Genomic DNA, 13,964 nt, shown 5'->3' with positions numbered 1-13,964 from the left:
TCCTGGTGATCCAGTGTCCCACAGAGAATACCTTTAGTATAGTTTACTCTAAAATAATTGAAAGAGTGCAGTAAATCTAACAATTGCGCTACATTGGGTTTAAGAAGAAACTCTCCTGGTGCAAAATTGGCTTGTTATGTTTTTAGGAATTTACAGCGGCAACCCTCACCTTAAAGCAATGTCTACGTCTAAAGAGAAACGGGTCGCCCTAGGTCCAACTTTAAAGAATGGGGCTTTAAAAGTCGATGACCTCCCTCTGTCCAAAGGATAGGTTAAAGCCATTGAGTTTGGTGTGGCTAAGTGAAATCATTGATGCACAGGCCTCGCGGTCGTGTTTTTTTTTTTTTTTTTTTTTTAAGTGCATTTTGCCCTGTCATTTCCAATGTGTATTTCAGAGGCTAAAAAACTTGAGGCCGAATGATGCAGCACCACGAAAAGCTCCGTGCACCATCTGGTCAAGGCTTAGATTAGAGCCAGCGAGTTTGGTACCGATAGGTCCAAGCACTGGTGTGCAGGCCTTAGGAGTGTTCTTTTCAAAGGCTATGTAAAGATGACATCGAAGGACTGGCTGTGACGTAACAGTCAAGTTATATTAGGCAGGCAACTAGATTCTGTAGGGCGGAAGAACTACAGGACAAGAACTGGGTTGTTCTTCATCACCTATTACAGATACACCTGTTGGTAACAATTGGGTGAAGTAAGAAAGCCGGCTACGGTGGAAACACAGCATAGCAAAGGCCTGAAATGATCATGCCTTTGATGGACAAATAAGAGAGCTCCGCACATGGAAACTCAGAGAGAGAAGAGGGCTTAGACTCCCTCCCAGATAGGAAAGGCAGTTTTGCAGGCAGACTCAAAGCTCATGAACAGCAGAGAACACTCACGTAGTCAGCAGGACTCGAACCTGCGCGGGAAAACCCAATGGATTTCTAGTCCATCGCCTTAACCTCTCGGCCATGACTACCACGTGCCGCAGGTCGATACTGCACAGCTCTGAAGCTGAAGAGCACCGACGCAACGCATGAAATGTCGAGTGAGAAAAGCTTGTCAGAAGTGGGATTCGAACCCACGCCTCTAGACGAGACTGCGACCTGAACGCAGCGCCTTGGTCCGCTCGGCCATCCTGACACGCTTCCGTGGGTGGCGGGGACCACGAGACCACGCCCCCTCTTTTTATGCAATGATGAGCGCTGCCTTTGAGCCCGAGTTGTCCATAAACTGACAGAACTCTAACATGCTACAGATCAAGAAACTTATCAACAATTCTTATCAGTGCACATGTTCTGGAAAAATCTTATGTGAGGGTAAGGCTATCATGTTATTTACATACTCCGAATATTAGCACAGAGTTACTGTGTAAGGTTCCCACAAGTGGCTATATTTCAAAACACTTTAAAACTCTTTATGACAGACGTGCGAACTTGCATAAAGCCTTTTCCTTACTCTGCAATGATGCGCCCGTGTGATGTTGAATCATTTTTGAAAACTGTCTCATTCTCACAATACAAATTCAGTGTATTGCAAGCATGCTTTGCATTGATTTTAGTGTTGAATCAAAGATGAGGAATAATACCCCTTCCTTGAAATATTTCAACATTTGCTTTTGAATTTGGGAAAAGAAAAGCATTTTATTCATTTTTACATAGCGCGCTAGGTGTTCAAATTTATATACCAGCGTCTGACGAGCTTTCGCTTTCAACGGAATAAAAAAGAAAATGGTATACATTTTGAAGCAGGAGTGAGACCTTTCTCTGGGACAGCTCATTTTTAAACAGCGTGCTGATCTCTTGCCAATAAAGTCATCAAATGAACTCTAAATTGATCAAAGGAAAATTGTAACAAATCAATAATGCCAATTGAGCAGAATGTGGACAAGAGGCAAACGTCGAAAGAATAACAAAGCAAGCTGCGGGAACTGGGCTCGTTGGTCTAGGTGTCTGATTCTTGCTTAGGGTGTGAGTGATCCCAGGTTCAACTGCTGGATGAGCTCTTTATCCGTACTTCTGATCCACAGTTGCGCTGCACCATGCTTCGTTGTCTCCTTATGAAATGAGCAAAATAAATGACTTCTGCTTCTTACGAGTGTCCAGTGAAAATGGCACTAGATTGCCCTACTAAGAGGCTTGGTATTTAAGGCTTGCGATAGTAGCTTTGGGTGCAAGAGTTATTATGTTCAACTGGCGCAAAAGCCCACCTTGACCTTGAAACTCTTCTTGCTGTGAGAGCATTTAGGTTTGTGTTTAATTTTGCTGAGTGAAGTTCAACTTCAGACCAAGCAATGGTGCCCAAGTCCTTTCCTGGTGATCCAGTGTCCCACAGAGAATACCTTTAGTATAGTTTACTCTAAAATAATTGAAAGAGTGCAGTAAATCTAACAATTGCGCTACATTGGGTTTAAGAAGAAACTCTCCTGGTGCAAAATTGGCTTGTTATGTTTTTAGGAATTTACAGCGGCAACCCTCACCTTAAAGCAATGTCTACGTCTAAAGAGAAACGGGTCGCCCTAGGTCCAACTTTAAAGAATGGGGCTTTAAAAGTCGATGACCTCCCTCTGTCCAAAGGATAGGTTAAAGCCATTGAGTTTGGTGTGGCTAAGTGAAATCATTGATGCACAGGCCTCGCGGTCGTGTTTTTTTTTTTTTTTTTTTTTTTAATTGCATTTTGCCCTGTCATTTCCAATGTGTATTTCAGAGGCTAAAAAACTTGAGGCCGAATGATGCAGCACCACGAAAAGCTCCGTGCACCATCTGGTCAAGGCTTAGATTAGAGCCAGCGAGTTTGGTACCGATAGGTCCAAGCACTGGTGTGCAGGCCTTAGGAGTGTTCTTTTCAAAGGCTATGTAAAGATGACATCGAAGGACTGGCTGTGACGTAACAGTCAAGTTATATTAGGCAGGCAACTAGATTCTGTAGGGCGGAAGAACTACAGGACAAGAACTGGGTTGTTCTTCATCACCTATTACAGATACACCTGTTGGTAACAATTGGGTGAAGTAAGAAAGCCGGCTACGGTGGAAACACAGCATAGCAAAGGCCTGAAATGATCATGCCTTTGATGGACAAATAAGAGAGCTCCGCACATGGAAACTCAGAGAGAGAAGAGGGCTTAGACTCCCTCCCAGATAGGAAAGGCAGTTTTGCAGGCAGACTCAAAGCTCATGAACAGCAGAGAACACTCACGTAGTCAGCAGGACTCGAACCTGCGCGGGAAAACCCAATGGATTTCTAGTCCATCGCCTTAACCTCTCGGCCATGACTACCACGTGCCGCAGGTCGATACTGCACAGCTCTGAAGCTGAAGAGCACCGACGCAACGCATGAAATGTCGAGTGAGAAAAGCTTGTCAGAAGTTGGATTCGAACCCACGCCTCTAGACGAGACTGCGACCTGAACGCAGCGCCTTGGTCCGCTCGGCCATCCTGACACGCTTCCGTGGGTGGCGGGGACCATGAGACCACGCCCCCTCTTTTTATGCAATGATGAGCGCTGCCTTTGAGCCCGAGTTGTCCATAAACTGACAGAACTCTAACATGCTACAGATCAAGAAACTTATCAACAATTCTTATCAGTGCACATGTTCTGGAAAAATCTTATGTGAGGGTAAGGCTATCATGTTATTTACATACTCCGAATATTAGCACAGAGTTACTGTGTAAGGTTCCCACAAGTGGCTATATTTCAAAACACTTTAAAACTCTTTATGACAGACGTGCGAACTTGCATAAAGCCTTTTCCTTACTCTGCAATGATGCGCCCGTGTGATGTTGAATCATTTTTGAAAACTGTCTCATTCTCACAATACAAATTCAGTGTATTGCAAGCATGCTTTGCATTGATTTTAGTGTTGAATCAAAGATGAGGAATAATACCCCTTCCTTGAAATATTTCAACATTTGCTTTTGAATTTGGGAAAAGAAAAGCATTTTATTCATTTTTACATAGCGCGCTAGGTGTTCAAATTTATATACCAGCGTCTGACGAGCTTTCGCTTTCAACGGAATAAAAAAGAAAATGGTATACATTTTGAAGCAGGAGTGAGACCTTTCTCTGGGACAGCTCATTTTTAAACAGCGTGCTGATCTCTTGCCAATAAAGTCATCAAATGAACTCTAAATTGATCAAAGGAAAATTGTAACAAATCAATAATGCCAATTGAGCAGAATGTGGACAAGAGGCAAACGTCGAAAGAATAACAAAGCAAGCTGCGGGAACTGGGCTCGTTGGTCTAGGTGTCTGATTCTTGCTTAGGGTGTGAGTGATCCCAGGTTCAACTTGCTGGATGAGCTCTTTATCCGAACTTCTGATCCACAGTTGCGCTGCACCATGCTTCGTTGTCTCCTTATGAAATGAGCAAAATAAATGACTTCTGCTTCTTACGAGTGTCCAGTGAAAATGGCACTAGATTGCCCTACTAAGAGGCTTGGTATTTAAGGCTTGCGATAGTAGCTTTGGGTGCAAGAGTTATTATGTTCAACTGGCGCAAAAGCCCACCTTGACCTTGAAACTCTTCTTGCTGTGAGAGCATTTAGGTTTGTGTTTAATTTTGCTGAGTGAAGTTCAACTTCAGACCAAGCAATGGTGCCCAAGTCCTTTCCTGGTGATCCAGTGTCCCACAGAGAATACCTTTAGTATAGTTTACTCTAAAATAATTGAAAGAGTGCAGTAAATCTAACAATTGCGCTACATTGGGTTTAAGAAGAAACTCTCCTGGTGCAAAATTGGCTTGTTATGTTTTTAGGAATTTACAGCGGCAACCCTCACCTTAAAGCAATGTCTACGTCTAAAGAGAAACGGGTCGCCCTAGGTCCAACTTTAAAGAATGGGGCTTTAAAAGTCGATGACCTCCCTCTGTCCAAAGGATAGGTTAAAGCCATTGAGTTTGGTGTGGCTAAGTGAAATCATTGATGCACAGGCCTCGCGGTCGTGTTTTTTTTTTTTTTTTTTTTTAAGTGCATTTTGCCCTGTCATTTCCAATGTGTATTTCAGAGGCTAAAAAACTTGAGGCCGAATGATGCAGCACCACGAAAAGCTCCGTGCACCATCTGGTCAAGGCTTAGATTAGAGCCAGCGAGTTTGGTACCGATAGGTCCAAGCACTGGTGTGCAGGCCTTAGGAGTGTTCTTTTCAAAGGCTATGTAAAGATGACATCGAAGGACTGGCTGTGACGTAACAGTCAAGTTATATTAGGCAGGCAACTAGATTCTGTAGGGCGGAAGAACTACAGGACAAGAACTGGGTTGTTCTTCATCACCTATTACAGATACACCTGTTGGTAACAATTGGGTGAAGTAAGAAAGCCGGCTACGGTGGAAACACAGCATAGCAAAGGCCTGAAATGATCATGCCTTTGATGGACAAATAAGAGAGCTCCGCACATGGAAACTCAGAGAGAGAAGAGGGCTTAGACTCCCTCCCAGATAGGAAAGGCAGTTTTGCAGGCAGACTCAAAGCTCATGAACAGCAGAGAACACTCACGTAGTCAGCAGGACTCGAACCTGCGCGGGAAAACCCAATGGATTTCTAGTCCATCGCCTTAACCTCTCGGCCATGACTACCACGTGCCGCAGGTCGATACTGCACAGCTCTGAAGCTGAAGAGCACCGACGCAACGCATGAAATGTCGAGTGAGAAAAGCTTGTCAGAAGTTGGATTCGAACCCACGCCTCTAGACGAGACTGCGACCTGAACGCAGCGCCTTGGTCCGCTCGGCCATCCTGACACGCTTCCGTGGGTGGCGGGGACCATGAGACCACGCCCCCTCTTTTTATGCAATGATGAGCGCTGCCTTTGAGCCCGAGTTGTCCATAAACTGACAGAACTCTAACATGCTACAGATCAAGAAACTTATCAACAATTCTTATCAGTGCACATGTTCTGGAAAAATCTTATGTGAGGGTAAGGCTATCATGTTATTTACATACTCCGAATATTAGCACAGAGTTACTGTGTAAGGTTCCCACAAGTGGCTATATTTCAAAACACTTTAAAACTCTTTATGACAGACGTGCGAACTTGCATAAAGCCTTTTCCTTACTCTGCAATGATGCGCCCGTGTGATGTTGAATCATTTTTGAAAACTGTCTCATTCTCACAATACAAATTCAGTGTATTGCAAGCATGCTTTGCATTGATTTTAGTGTTGAATCAAAGATGAGGAATAATACCCCTTCCTTGAAATATTTCAACATTTGCTTTTGAATTTGGGAAAAGAAAAGCATTTTATTCATTTTTACATAGCGCGCTAGGTGTTCAAATTTATATACCAGCGTCTGACGAGCTTTCGCTTTCAACGGAATAAAAAAGAAAATGGTATACATTTTGAAGCAGGAGTGAGACCTTTCTCTGGGACAGCTCATTTTTAAACAGCGTGCTGATCTCTTGCCAATAAAGTCATCAAATGAACTCTAAATTGATCAAAGGAAAATTGTAACAAATCAATAATGCCAATTGAGCAGAATGTGGACAAGAGGCAAACGTCGAAAGAATAACAAAGCAAGCTGCGGGAACTGGGCTCGTTGGTCTAGGTGTCTGATTCTTGCTTAGGGTGTGAGTGATCCCAGGTTCAACTTGCTGGATGAGCTCTTTATCCGAACTTCTGATCCACAGTTGCGCTGCACCATGCTTCGTTGTCTCCTTATGAAATGAGCAAAATAAATGACTTCTGCTTCTTACGAGTGTCCAGTGAAAATGGCACTAGATTGCCCTACTAAGAGGCTTGGTATTTAAGGCTTGCGATAGTAGCTTTGGGTGCAAGAGTTATTATGTTCAACTGGCGCAAAAGCCCACCTTGACCTTGAAACTCTTCTTGCTGTGAGAGCATTTAGGTTTGTGTTTAATTTTGCTGAGTGAAGTTCAACTTCAGACCAAGCAATGGTGCCCAAGTCCTTTCCTGGTGATCCAGTGTCCCACAGAGAATACCTTTAGTATAGTTTACTCTAAAATAATTGAAAGAGTGCAGTAAATCTAACAATTGCGCTACATTGGGTTTAAGAAGAAACTCTCCTGGTGCAAAATTGGCTTGTTATGTTTTTAGGAATTTACAGCGGCAACCCTCACCTTAAAGCAATGTCTACGTCTAAAGAGAAACGGGTCGCCCTAGGTCCAACTTTAAAGAATGGGGCTTTAAAAGTCGATGACCTCCCTCTGTCCAAAGGATAGGTTAAAGCCATTGAGTTTGGTGTGGCTAAGTGAAATCATTGATGCACAGGCCTCGCGGTCGTGTTTTTTTTTGTTTTTTTTTTTAAGTGCATTTTGCCCTGTCATTTCCAATGTGTATTTCAGAGGCTAAAAAACTTGAGGCCGAATGATGCAGCACCACGAAAAGCTCCGTGCACCATCTGGTCAAGGCTTAGATTAGAGCCAGCGAGTTTGGTACCGATAGGTCCAAGCACTGGTGTGCAGGCCTTAGGAGTGTTCTTTTCAAAGGCTATGTAAAGATGACATCGAAGGACTGGCTGTGACGTAACAGTCAAGTTATATTAGGCAGGCAACCTAGATTCTGTAGGGCGGAAGAACTACAGGACAAGAACTGGGTTGTTCTTCATCACCTATTACAGATACACCTGTTGGTAACAATTGGGTGAAGTAAGAAAGCCGGCTACGGTGGAAACACAGCATAGCAAAGGCCTGAAATGATCATGCCTTTGATGGACAAATAAGAGAGCTCAGCACATGGAAACTCAGAGAGAGAAGAGGGCTTAGACTCCCTCCCAGATAGGAAAGGCAGTTTTGCAGGCAGACTCAAAGCTCATGAACAGCAGAGAACACTCACGTAGTCAGCAGGACTCGAACCTGCGCGGGAAAACCCAATGGATTTCTAGTCCATCGCCTTAACCTCTCGGCCATGACTACCACGTGCCGCAGGTCGATACTGCACAGCTCTGAAGCTGAAGAGCACCGACGCAACGCATGAAATGTCGAGTGAGAAAAGCTTGTCAGAAGTGGGATTCGAACCCACGCCTCTAGACGAGACTGCAACCTGAACGCAGCGCCTTGGTCCGCTCGGCCATCCTGACACGCTTCCGTGGGTGGCGGGGACCACGAGACCACGCCCCCTCTTTTTATGCAATGATGAGCGCTGCCTTTGAGCCCGAGTTGTCCATAAACTGACAGAACTCTAACATGCTACAGATCAAGAAACTTATCAACAATTCTTATCAGTGCACATGTTCTGGAAAAATCTTATGTGAGGGTAAGGCTATCATGTTATTTACATACTCCGAATATTAGCACAGAGTTACTGTGTAAGGTTCCCACAAGTGGCTATATTTCAAAACACTTTAAAACTCTTTATGACAGACGTGCGAACTTGCATAAAGCCTTTTCCTTACTCTGCAATGATGCGCCCGTGTGATGTTGAATCATTTTTGAAAACTGTCTCATTCTCACAATACAAATTCAGTGTATTGCAAGCATGCTTTGCATTGATTTTAGTGTTGAATCAAAGATGAGGAATAATACCCCTTCCTTGAAATATTTCAACATTTGCTTTTGAATTTGGGAAAAGAAAAGCATTTTATTCATTTTTACATAGCGCGCTAGGTGTTCAAATTTATATACCAGCGTCTGACGAGCTTTCGCTTTCAACGGAATAAAAAAGAAAATGGTATACATTTTGAAGCAGGAGTGAGACCTTTCTCTGGGACAGCTCATTTTTAAACAGCGTGCTGATCTCTTGCCAATAAAGTCATCAAACTGAACTCTAAATTGATCAAAGGAAAATTGTAACAAATCAATAATGCCAATTGAGCAGAATGTGGACAAGAGGCAAACGTCGAAAGAATAACAAAGCAAGCTGCGGGAACTGGGCTCGTTGGTCTAGGTGTCTGATTCTTGCTTAGGGTGTGAGTGATCCCAGGTTCAATTGCTGGATGAGCTCTTTATCCGAACTTCTGATCCACAGTTGCGCTGCACCATGCTTCGTTGTCTCCTTATGAAATGAGCAAAATAAATGACTTCTGCTTCTTACGAGTGTCCAGTGAAAATGGCACTAGATTGCCCTACTAAGAGGCTTGGTATTTAAGGCTTGCGATAGCAGCTTTGGGTGCAAGAGTTATTATGTTCAACTGGCGCAAAAGCCCACCTTGACCTTGAAACTCTTCTTGCTGTGAGAGCATTTAGGTTTGTGTTTAATTTTGCTGAGTGAAGTTCAACTTCAGACCAAGCAATGGTGCCCAAGTCCTTTCCTGGTGATCCAGTGTCCCACAGAGAATACCTTTAGTATAGTTTACTCTAAAATAATTGAAAGAGTGCAGTAAATCTAACAATTGCGCTACATTGGGTTTAAGAAGAAACTCTCCTGGTGCAAAATTGGCTTGTTATGTTTTTAGGAATTTACAGCGGCAACCCTCACCTTAAAGCAATGTCTACGTCTAAAGAGAAACGGGTCGCCCTAGGTCCAACTTTAAAGAATGGGGCTTTAAAAGTCGATGACCTCCCTCTGTCCAAAGGATAGGTTAAAGCCATTGAGTTTGGTGTGGCTAAGTGAAATCATTGATGCACAGGCCTTCGCGGTCGTGTTTTTTTTTTTTTTTTTTTTTTTAAGTGCATTTTGCCCTGTCATTTCCAATGTGTATTTCAGAGGCTAAAAAAGTTGAGGCCGAATGATGCAGCACCACGAAAAGCTCCGTGCACCATCTGGTCAAGGCTTAGATTAGAGCCAGCGAGTTTGGTACCGATAGGTCCAAGCACTGGTGTGCAGGCCTTAGGAGTGTTCTTTTCAAAGGCTATGTAAAGATGACATCGAAGGACTGGCTGTGACGTAACAGTCAAGTTATATTAGGCAGGCAACCTAGATTCTGTAGGGCGGAAGAACTACAGGACAAGAACTGGGTTGTTCTTCATCACCTATTACAGATACACCTGTTGGTAACAATTGGGTGAAGTAAGAAAGCCGGCTACGGTGGAAACACAGCATAGCAAAGGCCTGAAATGATCATGCCTTTGATGGACAAATAAGAGAGCTCCGCACATGGAAACTCAGAGAGAGAAGAGGGCTTAGACTCCCTCCCAGATAGGAAAGGCAGTTTTGCAGGCAGACTCAAAGCTCATGAACAGCAGAGAACACTCACGTAGTCAGCAGGACTCGAACCTGCGCGGGAAAACCCAATGGCTTTCTAGTCCATCGCCTTAACCTCTCGGCCATGACTACCAAGTGCCGCAGGTCGATACTGCACAGCTCTGAAGCTGAAGAGCACCGACGCAACGCATGAAATGTCGAGTGAGAAAAGCTTGTCAGAAGTGGGATTCGAACCCACGCCTCTAGACGAGACTGCGACCTGAACGCAGCGCCTTGGTCCGCTCGGCCATCCTGACACGCTTCCGTGGGTGGCGGGGACCACGAGACCACGCCCCCTCTTTTTATGCAATGATGAGCGCTGCCTTTGAGCCCGAGTTGTCCATAAACTGACAGAACTCTAACATGCTACAGATCAAGAAACTTATCAACAATTCTTATCAGTGCACATGTTCTGGAAAAATCTTATGTGAGGGTAAGGCTATCATGTTATTTACATACTCCGAATATTAGCACAGAGTTACTGTGTAAGGTTCCCACAAGTGGCTATATTTCAAAACACTTTAAAACTCTTTATGACAGACGTGCGAACTTGCATAAAGCCTTTTCCTTACTCTGCAATGATGCGCCCGTGTGATGTTGAATCATTTTTGAAAACTGTCTCATTCTCACAATACAAATTCAGTGTATTGCAAGCATGCTTTGCATTGATTTTAGTGTTGAATCAAAGATGAGGAATAATACCCGTTCCTTGAAATATTTCAACATTTGCTTTTGAATTTGGGAAAAGAAAAGCATTTTATTCATTTTTACATAGCGCGCTAGTTGTTCAAATTTATATACCAGCGTCTGACGAGCTTTCGCTTTCAACGGAATAAAAAAGAAAATGGTATACATTTTGAAGCAGGAGTGAGACCTTTCTCTGGGACAGCTCATTTTTAAACAGCGTGCTGATCTCTTGCCAATAAAGTCATCAAATGAACTCTAAATTGATCAAAGGAAAATTGTAACAAATCAATAATGCCAATTGAGCAGAATGTGGACAAGAGGCAAACGTCGAAAGAATAACAAAGCAAGCTGCGGGAACTGGGCTCGTTGGTCTAGGTGTCTGATTCTTGCTTAGGGTGTGAGTGATCCCAGGTTCAATTGCTGGATGAGCTCTTTATCCGAACTTCTGATCCACAGTTGCGCTGCACCATGCTTCGTTGTCTCCTTATGAAATGAGCAAAATAAATGACTTCTGCTTCTTACGAGTGTCCAGTGAAAATGGCACTAGATTGCCCTACTAAGAGGCTTGGTATTTTAGGCTTGCGATAGTAGCTTTGGGTGCAAGAGTTATTATGTTCAACTGGCCCAAAAGCCCACCTTGACCTTGAAACTCTTCTTGCTGTGAGAGCATTTAGGTTTGTGTTTAATTTTGCTGAGTGAAGTTCAACTTCAGACCAAGCAATGGTGCCCAAGTCCTTTCCTGGTGATCCAGTGTCCCACAGAGAATACCTTTAGTATAGTTTACTCTAAAATAATTGAAAGAGTGCAGTAAATCTAACAATTGCGCTACATTGGGTTTAAGAAGAAACTCTCCTGGTGCAAAATTGGCTTGTTATGTTTTTAGGAATTTACAGCGGCAACCCTCACCTTAAAGCAATGTCTACGTCTAAAGAGAAACGGGTCGCCCTAGTTCCAACTTTAAAGAATGGGGCTTTAAAAGTCGATGACCTCCCTCTGTCCAAAGGATAGGTTAAAGCCATTGAGTTTGGTGTGGCTAAGTGAAATCATTGATGCACAGGCCTTGCGGTCGTGTTTTTTTTTTTTTTTTTTTTTTAAGTGCATTTTGCCCTGTCATTTCCAATGTGTATTTCAGAGGCTAAAAAAGTTGAGGCCGAATGATGCAGCACCACGAAAAGCTCCGTGCACCATCTGGTCAAGGCTTAGATTAGAGCCAGCGAGTTTGGTACCGATAGGTCCAAGCACTGGTGTGCAGGCCTTAGGAGTGTTCTTTTCAAAGGCTATGTAAAGATGACATCGAAGGACTGGCTGTGACATAACAGTCAAGTTATATTAGGCAGGCAACTAGATTCTGTAGGGCGGAAGAACTACAGGACAAGAACTGGGTTGTTCTTCATCACCTATTACAGATACACCTGTTGGTAACAATTGGGTGAAGTAAGAAAGCCGGCTACGGTGGAAACACAGCATAGCAAAGGCCTGAAATGATCATGCCTTTGATGGACAAATAAGAGAGCTCCGCACATGGAAACTCAGAGAGAGAAGAGGGCTTAGACTCCCTCCCAGATAGGAAAGGCAGTTTGGCAGGCAGACTCAAAGCTCATGAACAGCAGAGAACACTCACGTAGTCAGCAGGACTCGAACCTGCGCGGGAAAACCCAATGGATTTCTAGTCCATCGCCTTAACCTCTCGGCCATGACTACCACGTGCCGCAGGTCGATACTGCACAGCTCTGAAGCTGAAGAGCACCGACGCAACGCATGAAATGTCGAGTGAGAAAAGCTTGTCAGAAGTGGGATTCGAACCCACGCCTCTAGACGAGACTGCGACCTGAACGCAGCGCCTTGGTCCGCTCGGCCATCCTGACACGCTTCCGTGGGTGGCGGGGACCACGAGACCACGCCCCCTCTTTTTATGCAATGATGAGCGCTGCCTTTGAGCCCGAGTTGTCCATAAACTGACAGAACTCTAACATGCTACAGATCAAGAAACTTATCAACAATTCTTATCAGTGCACATGTTCTGGAAAAATCTTATGTGAGGGTAAGGCTATCATGTTATTTACATACTCCGAATATTAGCACAGAGTTACTGTGTAAGGTTCCCACAAGTGGCTATATTTCAAAACACTTTAAAACTCTTTATGACAGACGTGCGAACTTGCATAAAGCCTTTTCCTTACTCTGCAATGATGCGCCCGTGTGATGTTGAATCATTTTTGAAAACTGTCTCATTCTCACAATACAAATTCAGTGTATTGCAAGCATGCTTTGCATTGATTTTAGTGTTGAATCAAAGATGAGGAATAATACCCCTTCCTTGAAATATTTCAACATTTGCTTTTGAATTTGGGAAAAGAAAAGCATTTTATTCATTTTTACATAGCGCGCTAGGTGTTCAAATTTATATACCAGCGTCTGACGAGCTTTCGCTTTCAACGGGATAAAAAAGAAAATGGTATACATTTTGAAGCAGGAGTGAGACCTTTCTCTGGGACAGCTCATTTTTAAACAGCGTGCTGATCTCTTGCCAATAAAGTCATCAAACGAACTCTAAATTGATCAAAGGGAAATTGTAACAAATCAATAATGCCAATTGAGCAGAATGTGGACAAGAGGCAAACGTCGAAAGAATAACAAAGCAAGCTGCGGGAACTGGGCTCGTTGGTCTAGGTGTCTGATTCTTGCTTAGGGTGTGATTGAACCCAGGTTCAATTGCTGGATGAGCTCTTTATCCGTACTTCTGATCCACAGTTGCGCTGCACCATGCTTCGTTGTCTCCTTATGAAATGAGCAAAATAAATGACTTCTGCTTCTTACGAGTGTCCAGTCAAAATGGCACTAGATTGCCCTACTAAGAGGCTTGGTATTTTAGGCTTGCGATAGTAGCTTTGGGTGCAAGAGTTATTATGTTCAACTGGCCCAAAAGCCCACCTTGACCTTGAAACTCTTCTTGCTGTGAGAGCATTTAGGTTTGTGTTTAATTTTGCTGAGTGAAGTTGAACTTCAGACCAAGCAATGGTGCCCAAGTCCTTTCCTGGTGATCCAGTGTCCCACAGAGAATACCTTTAGTATAGTTTACTCTAAAATAATTGAAAGAGTGCAGTAAATCTAACAATTGCGCTACATTGGGTTTAAGAAGAAACTCTCCTGGTGCAAAATTGGCTTGTTATGTTTTTAGGAATTTACAGCGGCAACCCTCACCTTAAAGCAATGTCTACGT

General features: G+C 43.5%; 8 non-coding genes across 8 annotated transcripts; all 8 read right to left on the bottom strand.

Annotated features, from left to right (window-relative positions):
- Positions 1–883: 883 nt before the first annotated feature.
- On the bottom strand, positions 884–964 carry trnas-aga. The gene has a single exon. It is a non-coding gene; the product is annotated as a tRNA-Ser (tRNA).
- An 81-nt stretch (positions 965–1,045) lies between these two features.
- trnal-cag lies at positions 1,046–1,128 on the bottom strand. The gene has a single exon. It is a non-coding gene; the product is annotated as a tRNA-Leu (tRNA).
- A 2,051-nt stretch (positions 1,129–3,179) lies between these two features.
- On the bottom strand, positions 3,180–3,260 carry trnas-aga. The gene has a single exon. It is a non-coding gene; the product is annotated as a tRNA-Ser (tRNA).
- Positions 3,261–3,341: 81 nt separating this feature from the next.
- trnal-cag lies at positions 3,342–3,424 on the bottom strand. Its single transcript has one exon. It is a non-coding gene; the product is annotated as a tRNA-Leu (tRNA).
- Positions 3,425–5,636: 2,212 nt separating this feature from the next.
- On the bottom strand, positions 5,637–5,719 carry trnal-cag. The gene has a single exon. It is a non-coding gene; the product is annotated as a tRNA-Leu (tRNA).
- A 2,213-nt stretch (positions 5,720–7,932) lies between these two features.
- Positions 7,933–8,015, bottom strand: trnal-cag. The gene has a single exon. It is a non-coding gene; the product is annotated as a tRNA-Leu (tRNA).
- A 2,216-nt stretch (positions 8,016–10,231) lies between these two features.
- Positions 10,232–10,314, bottom strand: trnal-cag. Its single transcript has one exon. It is a non-coding gene; the product is annotated as a tRNA-Leu (tRNA).
- A 2,212-nt stretch (positions 10,315–12,526) lies between these two features.
- Positions 12,527–12,609, bottom strand: trnal-cag. The gene has a single exon. It is a non-coding gene; the product is annotated as a tRNA-Leu (tRNA).
- Positions 12,610–13,964: the final 1,355 nt, after the last annotated feature.

The sequence above is a fragment of the Electrophorus electricus genome, chromosome 17, assembly GCF_013358815.1.
Source record: "Electrophorus electricus isolate fEleEle1 chromosome 17, fEleEle1.pri, whole genome shotgun sequence".
Taxonomy (NCBI): domain Eukaryota; kingdom Metazoa; phylum Chordata; class Actinopteri; order Gymnotiformes; family Gymnotidae; genus Electrophorus; species Electrophorus electricus.
The sequence above is the reverse complement of the archived record's forward strand: the minus strand, read 5'-3'. Positions and strand labels throughout refer to the sequence as shown.